The following is a 17,623-nucleotide window of genomic DNA, read 5'->3' on the forward strand; positions in this document are numbered from 1 at the left end:
TTATTAAAATATTCTCAACATATCACCCAAACCATCCTTTTTGATCCTACCATGATCTTCTGCTCTCTAGCCCCCTCCTCAGCTCCTTCCATGCTCCTCTCCAGGACTTCTCTCAAACCTCTTTCTTCCTCTGGAACTCCCTACCCCAATATTTCTGGCTATCCCATATTCTGTCCACCTTTAGCCCATTCCTGAAAACCCATCGGCAAGTAGATTCACTGTTCACATATACATACGGTTTTTATAAAACAGAAAAAATAGTCTGATCGCTGGGGGCTCCAGGCTATTTTTAGGGGGGAGATGTGCTGGTGCTAGAGGTTTAAGTGGGGAGGGTTAATGTGTTGTGCACTCTGTGGCTGTGGTCAATAAAGTGGGCTTGGTAAAAAAAATTTGTGTTGCTTTACAGTAAATAGCTTGTAGTGTGCCACCTTTCCCCCCTTTGTTTAGACAAAATAGAGTTTGGGGGGTACACTAAATAGCCTGTAGGGGAAACATCATCCCCTTTAGAGCCAGTAATGATAACCTCCAGCAAGTGTCAGGGCAAACAATAACCCCAAGCACATCAATAACAACAAGCACATATATTTAACCCCAGCATTGCAGAATAATAAACCCCCAGAAATTCACAATAATAGCAAAATGTGTGGAAATGAAATGGGGGAGGGACAGAGGATAAAGTAGGAGGCAGAATGGGGGTTAGGGCTTTGTGCTGAATAGTGGGTTATAAAATAACCCCCAGCAAAACTCATATTTTCATAATACACACTTAACTATGTGCTCAGGAACAGATTTTCTCAGCTATCGGGGAATTATGAAGTTACCAGCATACACAGTCTCTACAGCACAAGCCATAACACTGTCTAAAGGTAGCTGCAGGCCATCAGGGGTTCTGCCCCCCCCCCTCATACAGACACCCTTGGGAAATGGGGGTCTCCATAAGGGGCTCCCTAATTATAAAAAGTGCAGATAAATTGAGCTGTTACAAGATCACAAAAAAAATGTTAAACTGCTGTGGTCAACAGCTCCACTTCTGTGCTAGCTTTCATCCTTTGATATGGTGACTAGGGATGCACCGATCCGATATTCGGATCGGATATCAGCGCCGATATGGCCATTTTAGATGGATCGGGGGATCGGTAACATTGACCGATCCACTGGCCGATCCGTTTTTTGCTTGGTAACGGCTCAGCCATCCCTTACTAGGTGCAGTAGTAGTATGGGATGGGAGCCGCTACTTCCTGTATAGGTCCGGCTCACAGGCGGAGTGATATCAGATGCACTCCGCCTGTGAATGGAGGAGCCGTACACATGAAGCAGCGGCTTTGCTCTGTACTGCAGCCGCTTGCTTTGTATGTAGCTCCGGATCGGTTCCGTATCAGCAATTTCCCAACGTCAGATATCGGTATCGGGTCCAAAAAAGTCGGATCGGTGCATCCCTAATGGTGACAGTAAAGAGACTGACTCCTGGAAAATGGATGTGTCCTATTCTAAGGTCACCTATCTGCAAAAAACATGCAGTATGTCTACGTTTTTCTCCAGCACACACGAACACAATGCTTTGGTGTCAGCTGGGCACAAGAAAAGCAAGGAAAGGAAATCCTTCTTCCTGGAAGGATTTTAAAAGAGAAATACAGTTAAGTGGGCCACCAAGTGGACCCTGCTTACAAAGTCACCTGTAGGGACAGCAGGAGCACCCAAAAAAAATTCAGCAGCCTCTTTGGGGGTTATTACATATCAATCAATGCTACATATTTGTTATATTTTACTACTGATCATCAATGATATGAAATATTCACAGTGAGCATATGGTATCTTTAAAAGTAATGATAATAATAGTAAAAAATAAATAAATACATAGTGAACAGTAATCAGCCACCACACGGGGAAAAAAAGACATTTTGTCAAGACCTTGGCAACAAGCCGTGTGCCGTGCTATGACAGAGAGGCCTGCTTCCCTGAGGCAATTGGTTGCTAGATGATGTGTGATAGCAAGTCATACTATTTGGATGGTTGGGCTGTTGCTACGGTAACTGACCATTCAATAGGACTCAGGTGAAAGAATATAGCTGAGCAGAGCAAAGGTTCCTCTTCAAAGCAGAGCTCAGGGATGGTTTTTTTTTTTCCTCTTCAATACATATTGGCATTGGAATAAAACAATAAAACATTTTCACAGATGGATAGGAACTAAGCCATGACCTTACTGACAGCAGCAAAACAAACACTCTAGTTTGCGTATGCATCGTGAAAGCAGATGAACAGATATTTTTGTTTTATGATCGTCAACTGCGTTCTGAGAAGGTCTATATAAAAGGTGAGAACACAAGGCGAGAAATGAGAGTTATAGGGGATTGGGTTCAGCAAGAGACTCGGCCTAACTTTCCCGGGGAGGGGTTTAATGGCTTGTTGACCTAAGTACTTTCCAAGTCACTGACTGGGAACAACAGAGATGTCTACCAGGGAGAACAGTTTATAAGGGTAATAAAGAATACAGGCAACCACCATGCCTGGGACTGTCATGCTAAAATGACTAAAATAATATTTACATGTATGGATTGTAATTCCAATTTAGGGTGTACCTCCATCCCACAACATGCATAAAAAAGGAAACAAAATGTGAATTTAGGATACCAATAAAAGGTCACAAATGGATTATCGCTATTAAAAATACACTATATTACCAAAAGTATTGGGACGCCTTTACATGCACATGAACTTTAATGGCATCCCAGTCTAAAGCCCTGTACACACGAGTAGAAATTCGGCCGGGAAATTTCGTCCGACGACCGATCTGCCGATTTTCGGCTTGTTAGTATGATGCTTCCGACAACCGACTCCGACTTTTCGGCCGAAAAATCCTGGTGTGCAGGCTATATAATTTTTGTCGACTGTCAAAACACGTCCGATTTTTGTCTCATTAGTACAGATTTAGATGGGAAAAAATCTTATGAGCAAGACTGGGCATGCTCAGAGATGAAAGAACACATAGAAAGCAATCCAACACATGACATCACTTCTGAAGTAGAATTCTGTCATGCGGGAAAATTTGTGTGCAGTCTAGAGCACATTCCAACTAACAGACACCACTCTGGACAAAAGACGGACGACCGGTAGGCGGAAATTCGTTGCGTGTGTATGAGGCTTTAGTCTGTAGGGTCCAATATTGAGTTGGTCCACGCTTTGCAGCTATAACAGCTTCAACTCTTCTAGGAAGGCCACATCTTCTAGGAAGACCTTGTCCACAAGGTTTAAGAGTATCTATAGGAATGTTTTACCATTTTTCCAGAAGCTTATTTGTGAGGAAAGGACCTTCCCCAAACTGTTCCCACAAAGTTGGGAGCATTAAATTGTCCAAAATGTCTTGGTATGGTCTGGACTCTGTGCAGGCCAGTCAAGTTCCTCCACCCCAAACTCACTCATTCATGTCTTTGGACCTTGCTTTATGCACTGGGGCGCAGTCATGTTGGAACAGGAAGGGGCCATCCCCAAACTGGTCCCACAAAGTTGGGAGCATGACATTGTCCAAAATGTCTTGGTATGCTGACGCCTTAAGAGGTCCTTCACTAAAAACTAAAGGACCAAGCCCAACCTCTGAAAAACCACCTCACACTATAATTCCCCCTTCCACCAAATGATTTGGACCAGTGCACAAAGCTGGTGATGAGTGAGTTTGGAATGGAGGAACTTGACTGGCCTGCACAACCCGATAGAACACCTTTGGGATAAATTCGAGCGGAGACTGTGAGCCAGGCCTTCGCGTCCAACATCAGTGCCTGACCTCACAAATGTGCTTTTGGAAGAATGGTCAAACATTCCCATAGACACACTCATAAACCTTGTGGACAGCCATCCCAGAAGAGTTGAAGCTGTTATAGCTGCAAAGAGTCAACTCAATATTGAACCCTACGGACTAAGACTGGATGCCATTAAAGTTTATGTGCGTGTAAGGCAGGCGTTCCAATACTTTTGACAATATAGTGTGTATATATATATATATATATATATATATATATATATATATATATAAATATATTTTATTTTTTTATTGTTCTATTTTATTTTTATTCAGAGGGGGGCCCCTTCTCTCATGGTTCCCAGGGCAGATGTCCCTTTATAAATCCAGCGCTGCAGGTGGATCTGATTTGATCACCCATGTAAAAGGACCCTTATGGCATTTGTCCAACATATATTTAATGTTTAATCGTAGCCTGTAAAGTACTGCATAACTAGGTTTTGCATCATCGAATATAAAGTGATTGTATAATAAATATGTAAATTAATGGTGCTATATAAGTACCTGTAATAAATAAATATAATAGCATATACAGAGAGGGAAAAAGTATTTGATCCCCTGCTGATTTTGTACGTTTGCCCACTGACAAAGCAATAATCAGTCTATAATTTTAATGGTAGGTTTATTTTAACAGTGAGAGACAGAATAACAAGAATAAAAAATCAAGAAAAACGCATTTAAAAAAAAATAATAAATTGATTTGCATTTTAATGTGTGAAATAAGTATTTGGCCCCTTTGCAAAACATGACTTAGTACAAGGTGGCAAAACCCTTGTTAGCAATCACAGAGGTCAGACGTTTCTTGTAGTTGGCCACCAGGTTTGCACACATCTCAGGAGGGATTCTGTCCCACTAATTTTTGCAGATCCTCTCCATGTCAATAAGGTTTCGAGGCTGATGTTTGGTAGCTGGAACCTTCAGCTCCCTCCACATATTTTCAATGGGATTAAGGTCTGGAAACTGGCTAGGCCACTCCAGGACCTTAATGTGCTTCTTCTTGAGTCACTCCTTCGTTGCCTTGGCCAAGTGTCATTGTCATGCTGAAAAACCCATCCACGACCCATTTTCAATGCCCCGGCTAAGGGAAGGAGGTTCTCAACCATGATTTGACGGTACATGTCCCGTTCATCTTCCCTTTGATGCAGTGAAGTTGTCCTGTCCCCTTAGCAGAAAAACACCCCTAAAGCATAATTTTTCCACCTTCATGTTTGACAGTGGGGATGGTGTTCTTAGGGTCATAAGCAGCATTCCTCCTCCTCTAAACACGGCGAGTTGAGTTAATGCCAAAGAACTCGATTTTGGTCTCATTTGACCAAAACACTTTCCCCCAGCTCTTCTCTGAATCATTCAGATGTTCATTAGCAAACTTCAGATGGGCCTGTACATGTGCTTTCTTGTGCGCGCTGCAGGATTTCAGTCCTTCACGGCGTAATGTGTTACAATTTGTTTTATTGGGGACTATGGTCCCAGCTGCCTTGAGATCATTGGCAAGATTCTCACGTGTAGTTCTGGGCTGATTGTGATGTCATGTGTTGGGTTGCTTTCTTTGTGTTCTTTCTTCTCTGAGCATGCCCGGTCTTGCTCATAAGATTTGACTGCACGAAAATCGGACGTGTTTTGACGGAGGACAAAAATTTTATAGCCTGCACACCAGATTTTTTTCGGCCGAAAAGTCGGAATCGGTTGTCGGAAGCATCATACTAACAAGCCGAAAATCGGGAGATCGGTCGTCGGACGAAAATTCCCGGCCGAATTTCGACTCGTGTGTATGGGTCTTTAGCCATGGTGTAGAGATTGGAATCTGATTAATTGATTACTTCTGTTACAGGTAACAATATGAGATTGGGAGCACTTCCTTTAAGAGAGTGCTCCTAACCTCAGCTTTTTACTTGTATAGAAGACACCTGGGAGCCAGAAATCTTGCTGATTGATAGGGGATCAAACACTCAGGGTAAACTGCACCTATCACTCTGCCCTATGGTTCACCGCTGGTTTTCTTATCTAGGAAATACATGGCAATATTGTCATCCACGGCAAATTCTCTACGTAGAATAGGATAAAAATAGTGTCCCTAAGTCACAGTCTGAGGAAACTAGTTGGGTCAGTTTTTCACTGTACCTGTTGGCTGACATTCCTTTGGTCTGAACTTTCTGGAAAGTAGTCAAATATTATCACAGCTCTGTGGGGTGGGAAACAAAGTGACATAAGCACTACCACTCCCCAGTCTTTTCAGGCAAAGCATTGTAGTGTAGATAACTATGTTCTGGCTGATCAGGAAGGAAAGGAACTTAAGGGAAATGCTTGTACACAGCACTGAAATGTGTCTTGGAGCTGCTGGCTGATACTGTACATCCCAGTCTGCTACGTGTAAGGTAAGCAGTTTATGTCTTTTACTGTCACTCAGAACAAATTAACACCTCGTGATATATGTTCAGTAATGTAAGTATGGCTATTAAAGGGTGGATACACAAAAAAAGGACATGTCAGCTTTGTGTACGTGATACCGGCTTGAATCACTACGTAGCTTCTTGTACTCCTCAGGGATCCGGGTGAGACATCTGCACATGTGTCCTCAGCTCCTCCCTTCTAGATTTTTCTTTATATATATATATATATATATAAGTGAGTACACATGCTCAGCGTCATATCCAGAGGTTGTCTTTGGGAAATAGATGTATGAGTGCTGCTAGCATTCCTGCAAAGGTTGAAGGGGTGGGGGGTCAGCCTGTCAGTGCTCAGACTATACGCCGCACACTGCATCAAATTGGTCTGCATGGCTGTCGTCCCAAAAGGAAGCCTCTTCTAAAGATGATGCACAAGAAAGCCTGAAAACGGTTTGCTGAAGACAAGCACACTAAGGCCAATTTGATACAGTGTGTGGCATATGGTCTGAGCACTGAGTCTGACCCCCCCACTCCTTCAACCTCTGCAGCAATGCTGGCAGCACTCATACGCAGTGGCGGCCCATGCATAGCGGGCGCCAGGGCGCCGCCCCCCTACCCCTAAAAAAAAGAAAAAAAAAAAAGAAAAAAAAAAAATGACAGCGAACAAATAAAGTTTAAAAAAAAAAAAAATTGGGTTCGCCGGCCTTTGTAAGGGAAGTGGTGGCTAGGGGGGGGGGGTGGGGTTACGTCCCAGAAGAGGCGCCGATCGTCAGCCTTCTGGGGGCGTAACCCGATCGCAAGTCCTTGCGATTGGACACCCCCACTTTTGGATATCCTGGCTGTGATTGGTCCAGTCTCCAGCCTGGACCAATCATCATCCAGGACATCCGATCCCTGACGTCACAATGGGGGCGGTGCCGGTGCGTGAGTCAGTCACTCACCGTCACAGCCGCTCGGAGGACGAGGGAGAAGCCGCTCTCCTTCCCGCCGCCGCCGCTGCCGAGAGGACGGACTGGATCGAGGAGGGAAGAACCCGCCGCCGCCGCCGCCAGGTAAGTGCATTGAATTGAAGGGAGCACGCACGCTGCACTCTGCATTGATTGGGGGACAATGCTGTGGGCACTCTGCATTTATTGGGGTACATTGCTGTGGCACTCTGCATTTATTGGGGTACAATGCTGTGGGCACTCTGCTTTTATTGGGGGACAATGCTGTGGGCACTCTGCATTTATTGGGGGACAATGCTGTGGGCACTCTGCATTTATTGGGGTACAATGCTGTGGGCACTCTGCATTTATTGGGGTACAATGCTGTGGCGCTCTGCATTTATTGGGATACAATGCTGTGGCACTCTGCAATCATTGGGGTACAATGCTGTGGGCACTCTGCATTTATTGGGGTACATTGCTGTGGCACTCTGCATTGATTGGGGGACAATGCTGTGGGCACTCTGCATTTATTGGGGTACATTGCTGTGGCACTCTGCATTTATTGGGGTACATTGCTGTGGCACTCTGCATTTATTGGGGTACAATGCTGTGGGCACTCTGCATTGATTGGGGGACAATGCTGTGGGCACTCTGCATTTATTGGTGGACAATGCTGTGGGCACTCTGCATTTATTGGGGGACAATGCTGTGGGCACTCTGCATTTATTGGGGCACAATGCTGTGGGCACTCTGCATTTATTGGGGTACAATGCTGTGGCGCTCTGCATTTATTGGGATACAATGCTGTGGCACTCTGCAATCATTGGGGTACAATGCTGTGGGCACTCTGCATTTATTGGGGTACAATGCTGTGGCGCTCTGCAATCATTGGGGTACAATGCTGTGGCACTCTGCAATCATTGGGGTACAATTCTGTGGCACTCTGCAATCATTGGGGTACAATTCTGTGGCGCTCTGCATTTATTGGGGTACAATGCTGAGGCGCTCTGTATTTATTGGGGTACAATGCTGTGGCGCTCTGCATTTATTGGGGTACAATGCTGTGGGCACTCTGCATTTATTGGGGTACAATTCTGTGGCACTCTGCAATTATTGGGGTACAATTCTGTGGCACTCTGCAATCATTGGGGTACAATGCTGTGGCACGAGGGAGAAGCCGCTCTCCTTCCCGCCGCCGCCGCCGCCGAGAGGACGGACTGGATCGAGGAGGGAAGAACCCGCCGCCGCCGCCGCCAGGTAAGTGCATTGAATTGAAGGGAGCACGCACGCTGCACTCTGCATTGATTGGGGGACAATGCTGTGGGCACTCTGCATTTATTGGGGTACATTGCTGTGGCACTCTGCATTTATTGGGGTACAATGCTGTGGGCACTCTGCTTTTATTGGGGGACAATGCTGTGGGCACTCTGCATTTATTGGGGGACAATGCTGTGGGCACTCTGCATTTATTGGGGGACAATGCTGTGGGCACTCTGCATTTATTGGGGTACAATGCTGTGGGCACTCTGCATTTATTGGGGTACAATGCTGTGGCGCTCTGCATTTATTGGGATACAATGCTGTGGCACTCTGCAATCATTGGGGTACAATGCTGTGGGCACTCTGCATTTATTGGGGTACATTGCTGTGGCACTCTGCATTGATTGGGGGACAATGCTGTGGGCACTCTGCATTTATTGGGGTACATTGCTGTGGCACTCTGCATTTATTGGGGTACATTGCTGTGGCACTCTGCATTTATTGGGGTACAATGCTGTGGGCACTCTGCATTGATTGGGGGACAATGCTGTGGGCACTCTGCATTTATTGGTGGACAATGCTGTGGGCACTCTGCATTTATTGGGGGACAATGCTGTGGGCACTCTGCATTTATTGGGGCACAATGCTGTGGGCACTCTGCATTTATTGGGGTACAATGCTGTGGCGCTCTGCATTTATTGGGATACAATGCTGTGGCACTCTGCAATCATTGGGGTACAATGCTGTGGGCACTCTGCATTTATTGGGGTACAATGCTGTGGCGCTCTGCAATCATTGGGGTACAATGCTGTGGCACTCTGCAATCATTGGGGTACAATTCTGTGGCACTCTGCAATCATTGGGGTACAATTCTGTGGCGCTCTGCATTTATTGGGGTACAATGCTGAGGCGCTCTGTATTTATTGGGGTACAATGCTGTGGCGCTCTGCATTTATTGGGGTACAATGCTGTGGGCACTCTGCATTTATTGGGGTACAATGCTGTAGGCACTCTGCAATCATTGGGGTTCAATGCTGTGGGCACTCTGCATTTATTGGGGTACAATGCTGTGGGCACTCTGCAATCATTGGGGTACAATGCTGTGGGCACTCTGCATTTATTGGGGTACAATGCTGTGGGCACTCTGCAATCATTGGGGTACAATGCTGTGGCACTCTGCAATCATTGGGGTACAATTCTGTGGCACTCTGCAATTATTGGGGTACAATTCTGTGGCACTCTGCATTCATTGGGGTACAATGCTGTGGCACTCTGCAATCATTGGGGTACAATGCTGTGGCACTCTGCAATCATTGGGGTACAATGCTGTGGCACTCTGCAATCATTGGGGTACCATTCTGTGGCACTCTGTAATCATTGGGGTACAATTCTGTGGCACTCTGCAATCATTGGGGTACAATGCTGAGGGCACTCTGCAATCATTGGGGTACAATGCTGTGGGCACTCTGCATTTATTGGGGTACAATGCTGTGGGCACTCTGCAATCATTGGGGTACAATTCTGTGGCACTCTGCAATCATTGGGGTACAATGCTGTGGCACTCTGCAATCATTGGGGGACAATGCTGTGGGCACTCTGCAATCATTGGGGACAATGCTGTGGCGCTCTGCAGTGATTGGGGACAATGCTGTGGCGCTCTGAATTGAAAGGGGCATGCACGCTGAACTCTGCATTGTGGGGGCACAGCACAGTGTTTATTGCATTGAAGGGGGCACAGCACAGTGTTTATTGCATTGAAGGGGGCACAGCACAGTGTTCATTGCATTGAAGGGGGCACAGCACAGTGTTCATTGCATTGAAGGGGGCACAGCACAGTGTTTATTGCATTGAAGGGGGCACAGCACAGTGTTTATTGCATTGAAGGGGGCACAGCACAGTGTTCATTGCATTGAAGGGGGCACAGCTTCAAAGTCACGCAATTTTTTTACTGCGTTTTTTGGCGCGAAGCAATACCTATTACATTTTTCTTTTTGCGCCCCCCCAAAAATTTTGAGCACCAGCCGCCACTGCTCATACGTCTATTTCCCAAAGACAACTTCTGGGTATGATGCTGAGTCCATACATCCAACTTCTTTGGTCGACCATGGCGAGGCCTGTTTTGAGACCTGTCCTGTCAAACCGCTGTATGGTCTTGGCCACTGTGCTGCAGCTCAGTTTCAGGGTCTTGGCAATCTTCTTATAGCCTAGGTCTTCTTTATGTAGAGCAAGAATTTTCTTTTTTCAGATCCTCAGAGAGTTCTTTGCCATGAGGGGCCATGTTGAACTTCCAGTGACCAGTATGAGAGAGTGAGAGTAATAACACCAAATTTAACACACCTGCTCCCCATTCACACCTGAGACCTTGTATCACTAACGAGTCACATGACACCAGGGAGGGAAAATGACTAATTGAACCCATTTTGAACATTTTCACTTAGGGATGTACTCACTTTTCTTGCCAGCGGTTTAGACATTAATGGCTTTGTGTTGAGTTATTTTGAGGGGACAGCAAATTTACACTGTTATACAAGCTATACACTCACTACTTTACATAGTAGCAAAGTGTCATTTCTTCAGAGTTGTCACATCATAATGTAATAGGCATGATTTATTAGAGCAAAGGCTGGAATTCCGTAAAAGTGGAATTCCATCAATTTTGTGGCTGTAGATGAGAGTATTAAGAACTCAATGGGTCATACCAACAGTTTACATCTATAATTAAAGTGTGTAAACTGTAATTAAAGAGTAATGCCATTGCTTCCTCCTGGAAATGTTTTTTGCTTTGCTGTCCCTCTTCAATACTTTGAGTCATTGACATAAAATAAATATGCAACCTGTAAAGTCAATGATAATGGATATCTTTCAACCGCTAGCAAACTAGCTTTTTCAGATTGCATTAGCAGTCTGTGTATCTACGAGAACCTAAATCTTGGCCAGCTACAGTGGCAGAGGCTGCCATTGTCTTTGGTTGTATTTGTCACTTTTTGTGTGTTTTTTACTCTAGAACTAATCTTTAGGCCGTTCTGCCATAGATTGCTAGGGAAATAACCCTCATTCAAATCCCTCTCCTCACCCACTCATGTAGGAAAGCTGAGGCTTAAAGTGTGGATTTTTTAAATGCTTTTTTTCCTTTATTTTCACCTGGTGATCCTGCCAGTAACACACTTTTGGTCTTAGGGTGGCTACAGCCACTCTTCCACTGTATCTATGGAGAAGAAGGGATGAGCTTGTGTTCCAAACCCAGAAATCAACCATCATTCCTGGGCTAATGATCTGCGGACAGGGATTCCCCACCCTGCAGCTGACATAAACAAAGGGACGTGGATGACCAAATAAGGTCAATGATGTCATAAGCATCTCTTCCCCTTTTGTTCACGCCAGCTGTGAGGTGGGGAATTACCTGACTGCAGCTTATGACAGTTGACTTTTGGGTTTGGACCTGAACCCCGTTCAGTACGCACACACACTCATCCCTATGGAGGAGCAGCATAGCCACCCTTTGACAGCAGTATTGTGAAACTGTGTAGAGCAGGGGTCTCAAACTGGTGGCCCTCCAGCTGTTGCAGAACTACAATTCCCATCATGCGTCTGCCTATGGGAGTCATGCTTGTAACTGTCGGCCTTGCAACGCCTCATGGGAATTGTAGTTCTGCAACAGCTGGAGGGCCACCAGTTTGAGACCCCTGGTGTAGAAGATAGTGTTAGAAGTAATAGTAGATTTAAATCGACTTTGCATAAGTGACTAAAAAATTAAAGATTAACTTCAGATAACACTTTACAGTCAGTTATTTTTTTTTTCTTTTTGGAGTAAAGGTTTTATATCTAAGGCCTGGTAAGGTACAATATATTAAACTTGTGTTTTTGGGTTTAAATACACATTAAGAAAATTAGAATAATAATAATAGAGAAGAAACATTGTCAAAAGATTGTTGGCACAATACTTCCTAATACTCTTACTGTACAATAGACTTTAGATCTACTAATAATAATAATGCTGCCTGATTAGATACAAAAATAAATGAAGCGTGTAGGTAATCCTTCATATTACATAGTATTGGCTAATGTAATGTAGGACAAAACTATGTCCTGCATTGCTTGTGATTAGCTTTAGACAGTAAACAGAAAAAAATCGATGTCCACAAACAGAATTTTTAATCTACTTTACATCAATGTAGAACTATAGGCAAAACTTCGGTTGTCATTACAAGACAGCCGACCGTCGGCTATGGACACCGGTACCAGGGTGATGCCTCTAGCTGCAGGCATCACTCCGGTACAAGCACTTTCCCGAAATATCGGCAATACCGGTAACCTCCAGGGCCGATTCCGATATATCGGGTAAGTGCATATCGGGACCCGTCCTATAGCCAAACAGGAAGTGAGAGGAAATCACGGCAAATTAAGGGAATTCCCTGGGGGCTGCCAGGTCACCAAAATTAGTGTCCCGTCTTCTCATAGGTCCCGAGTCCTTGGGATCCAAACCTCAGAAAAGCCCCAGATAAAGGCCACAAACACACACAGGGAAGGCGGTAAAATGTTAGCCCCTTTCCCCGTACCTGGGCGGCCAAGCTAACTAAAGATCAGTAGGCCACCTGTCTACTATCAGGCTTTGGGACATTAAACTCACTTCTTACTTCTGTGCCAGAGACATGTGTACAACAATATACAGTATGTACAAGGCCATAATTTGTTTCTTGTTTTGTTTTAAACTAGTTATAAAGTTATGCATTGAAAATTTATATAAAACACTATGACAGTGTTTTGGATTGAGTGCTGGTACAGTCATCTTGTGTGCTAGTACCTAAATTCACCATATCATGGTGTGGAGAGGCTATGGTGGCACCCAGGGCTTCTTACTCTTGCAGGTTCAGGGGCTCCAGGATGTGTGTTTGGGCAGAGGTGCACAAGCCTTATGAGATGGGAAGTAAGTGGTGTTCAGGGCTTAATCAGGGAGACAAAAGGTCAAGATGGGGCCAGTGCAGCAAGGAGATGTAATGTATGCAACGTATGCAGGGGCGCAGTTAGGGGACATTTTAATTATTTGCAAATGCAAGGGAAGTAATCCTCTGTGCTGCAGCTCCCAAAAATGAAACAAAAGCTCCTCTTGTCTCTTTTAAATCTGCTGGGACAGGCCAAGACTTTAATTTAATTGTTGGGGCCATGACATGGAGGAACACTCCACTTACTACTTTAGGACTCTGAAATTCTACTACTGCCCCTGTTATCTCTGCCCAGCCTTCTGAAGTCACACCCACTAATTCCCAGCACCACCACCTCCATGCTTTCCCATTGGCAGAAGTAGCTGAAAGAGCTGGAGTGCCAGCCAGCAATGTCACCAGAGAGGTATTATTGCATGCATTCAGTGTGTGTACAGTTTGTGTGTGCATACAGTGTGTATGTATGTATACAGTGTGTATGTATGTATACAGTGTGTGCATAGGTGGTACTTCTGTGGCATGCAAAAAGGGGTGGTGGTGAAATTACAGTAAAATAGGATGTGCTGTGTGTTGTGCTGTATATACTTCTGACCCCTGCATTATGTACATTGCACTCTCCTGATACCTGCACTCTATACATTACATACACCTGACCTTTACACTCTGTGTATTACACACTGCTGACCCATGTACACTGTATATTACATACTTGTGAAACCTGTTCCCTGTATATTATATTAGGGCCGGGACAAGGGGTGGGCAGAAGGTGTGGCTGCCCTGAATGCAGCGTGTAGGGATGGGGCGCTGCAAGTTCCTTTTACTATAAGGCTGACAGGAGTAGTGACAGCGGCATCACTATTTCTATCAGCCCAGCAATGGAAGCAGCAAGGAGATGATGAGAGAGCTGGGAGGAGGTGCAGGCTGTGCTCTCTTTACCCCTCCTCCTCATAAGCATGCACTGTGCCCCCACAATGCAGAGTTCAGCGTGCGTGCCCCCTTCAATGCAACTGTGCTGTGCCCCCTTCAATGCAATGAACACTGTTCCGTGCCCCCATCAATGCAGAGTTCAGTGTGCGAGCCCCTTTCAATGCAGAGCGCCACAGCATTGTCCCCAATCACTGCAGAGCGCCACAGCATTGTCCCCAATGATTGCAGAGCACCAAAGCATTGTCCCCAATGATTGCAGAGCGCCACAGCATTGTCCCCAATCACTGCAGAGCGCTACAGCATTGTCCCCAATGATTGCAGAGCGCCACAGCATTGTCCCCAATCACTGCAGAGCGCCACAGCATTGTCCCCAATCACTGCAGAGCACCACAGCATTGTCCCTAATAATTGCAGAGCGCCACAGCATTGTCCCCAATCACTGCAGAGCGCCACAGCATTGTCCCCAATCATTGCAGAGCGCCACAGCATTGTCCCCAATGATTGCAGAGCGCCACAGCATTGTCCCCAATGATTGCAGAGCACCACAGCATTGTGCCCAATGATTGCAGAGCGCCACAGCATTGTCCCCAATCACTGCAGAGCGCCACAGCATTGTCCCCAATGATTGCAGAGTGCCACAGCATTGTCCCCAATCACTGCAGAGCGCCACAGCATTGTCCCCAATCACTGCAGAGCGCCACAGCATTGTCCCCAATGATTGCAGAGCGCCACAGCATTGTCCCCCAATGATTGCAGAGCGCCACAGCATTGTCCCCAATGATTGCAGAGTGCCACAGCATTGTCCCCAATGATTGCAGAGCGCCACAGCATTGTCCCCAATCATTGCAGAGCGCCACAGCATTGTCCCCAATCATTGCAGAGCGCCACAGCATTGTCCCCAATCATTGCAGAGCGCCACAGCATTGTCCCCCAATCAATGCAGAGACCAGCGTGCGTGCTCCCTTCAATCCAATGCACTTACCTGGCGGTGGCTTGGCTCCCGGCGGCGGCTTCTCCCCACCTCGATACTTCGTCCTCTTCTGCGGCGGCGGGAAGGTGAGCGGCTTTTCCCTCTCGGCCTCTCCTCTTCTCTGCGGCGGGCGGCGGGAAGGTGAGCGGCGCCGGCTTCTCCTCTCCTCGAGACTCCTCTCTGCGGCGGCGGGAAGGTGACCGGGCGGTGACAGTGAGTGACTGATGCACGCACCGGCACCGCCCCCAACGAGGTCAGCAGGGATGTCCTGAATCATGATTGGTCCAGGCTGGAGTCTGGACCAATCATGATCCAGGACATCACAAAAGGGGAGTGTTGTGGCGCAGTGCTCTGCGCCCTGGTGACCCCCCGGAAGGCAGCCAATCGGCGCCTCTGCCGGGTTGAAAACCCCACCCCCCCCATAGTCACCAATGAGTCCGGCGCCCCTAGTGGGCTGAAAATGGAAATTTTTTTTAATCTTTTTTTTTGGGGGTGGGGCGGCGATCCAGCGCCTCCTATCGGCCGGCCGCCACTGGAAGTGGGGTAGTCTTATACAGTGAGTATAGCCCAAAACCTATGTTTTAACTTGAAAATTAGGGGGTCGCCTACGGCAGGTGTGCTCTGTTTATTAAAGTATTTGCCCCGGGGTCCCTACTAATCTTTACACCCTGTTTATTGTGCATCTTTCCATAGCCCTTTACTTGCTGCAGGCAACTTTGACAGTGTAAAAAGCTGCAGTTGCACATTTTTGAAGCAGACGTACAGGACTGGTCGATAATTAACTTTCACAAAAGGACACCTTATTCTGAAAATGCCTTTCACAAAATGAACACATAACTCCAGGCAAAAATGTATTTTTGTTGGATGAAGTGGCAAACGGTGAGAACCTTTTGAGGTTTTTATTGCTATCTGTGTCCCCATTGGTTCAGAATAGGAAGTCATGGCAAATTTTTCCAATGGGGACACAGTCAACAGCAAACCCACACATAAAGTATTTAGTAGAATGGGGAAGGGTGGTAAGGTAACACCTGACAATGGGGTTGATTTACTCAAACTGGAGAATGCAAAATCTATGCAGCTGTGCATGGTAACCAATCAGCTTCTAACTTCAGCTTGTTCAATTAAGCTTTGACAATATAATCTGGAAGCTGATTTCTATGCAGAGCTGCACCAGATTTTGCACTCTCCAGTTAGGTCCCTTTCACACAGGGAGTCCGTTCAGATCCGCCTGTCAGTTTTTTGGTGGATCTGAACGGACACCCCATGCTTCTCTATGGGGCATCGGATGTCAGCGGAGACATGTCCCCTGACATCAGATCCGTCAAAACCGTACGGATGGAAGCCCTATTTTCCATCCGTCTGGCAGATCGGATCGGATGAGAACAAACAGACGGTCCATTCCCATCCGATTCCCCCATAGAGAAGAATGGGGACCTGACAGCTGTGTCTCTGCACACAGCGCAGAGACATAGCTGTCATCTGCCTGCTCAGCGGGGGATCAGCGGATCGATCCCCATCTGACGGACTCCGTGTGTGAAAGGGGCCTTTAATAAAGCAACCCCAATTATTTTATTGCCCTTATGCCCAGCATCCTCTTTACAACTAGTAGTGGTTGAAGCAGATGTCTGAAAAAGACCCCATTCCTCCCCACACCTGAAAATGCATGACTTCATGTTTTGTGTTTAACCCACATATCCAAAATCAGACATGGATAAATGTCTTTTTTGCTTTTCCATACTTATGAATGAATTTTACCATATGTTGAGTGGGCTAATTTATACATATTCCATAAAAGACCTGTTGATTATCAGTGCTTTCAGTAAGTACATTGTATATAATCAAAAGACTTTGAGAATCAGACGCAATGGCTAAATTACAGCAGCTGGTGTTTAATTGCAGTGGCTGCGTCTCTGAATACTAAACCTCAGTTGTGCCGTATATTGTGTGCTCTATTCCATGCAGAAGATATTAGAGAGAGCTATTAAAGGATTAAATAAATTATGGGGAAAGTTGGTGCATTCGGGAGCAGTGTAATGTGTTGAATTCGATAACATTGTACAGCACGGTTTATGGCAAATTAGGACAAGTAAAAATCAATGAATTGTATGGGTTGTACAGACACTAATTTGAGGATGGTTTCTCTTCTCTTTAAAATAAATAAATAAACACATTGATCTCTATAATTTTTTTTTGTACCAAAGTAGAGTTTGTACTACCAGACACCTTGTGCCTGCTATCATCTCTTTATCTAGACCAGGATCTACCACCAAAGCCTTCCACATCTCTATGCAAGTTATTACATTTCTACAAACATAAAATGTGCACAGGACTGACCAATGAATAGCCGCGCATGCTGCTCTTGAAGACACGCTTATGCCTCGTACACGCGATCACATAATCGCTTTCGAATTGATCGCACAATAAAC

At 45.8% G+C, this 17,623-nt stretch overlaps 1 protein-coding gene across 3 annotated transcripts in view; it reads left to right on the forward strand.

The window, feature by feature from the left end:
• The window catches only part of SYT16 (synaptotagmin 16), a 149,525-nt gene that overhangs the window by 29,192 nt on the left and 102,710 nt on the right, over positions 1 to 17,623 (forward strand). For 2 of the 3 annotated variants that reach the window (XM_082242621.1, XM_082242622.1), the window contains exon 1: positions 6,029 to 6,162. The exons of the other annotated variant lie outside the window; for it this stretch is intronic. The gene's annotated coding sequence lies outside the window, so the exon portion shown is untranslated. Of the gene's footprint in view, positions 1 to 6,028; positions 6,163 to 17,623 lie in introns of those variants that run through there. 3 annotated transcript variants of the gene reach the window in all.

The sequence above is a fragment of the Pelophylax lessonae genome, assembly GCF_965119305.1.
Source record: "Pelophylax lessonae genome assembly, chromosome: 13".
Classification (NCBI taxonomy): Eukaryota; Metazoa; Chordata; class Amphibia; order Anura; family Ranidae; genus Pelophylax; species Pelophylax lessonae.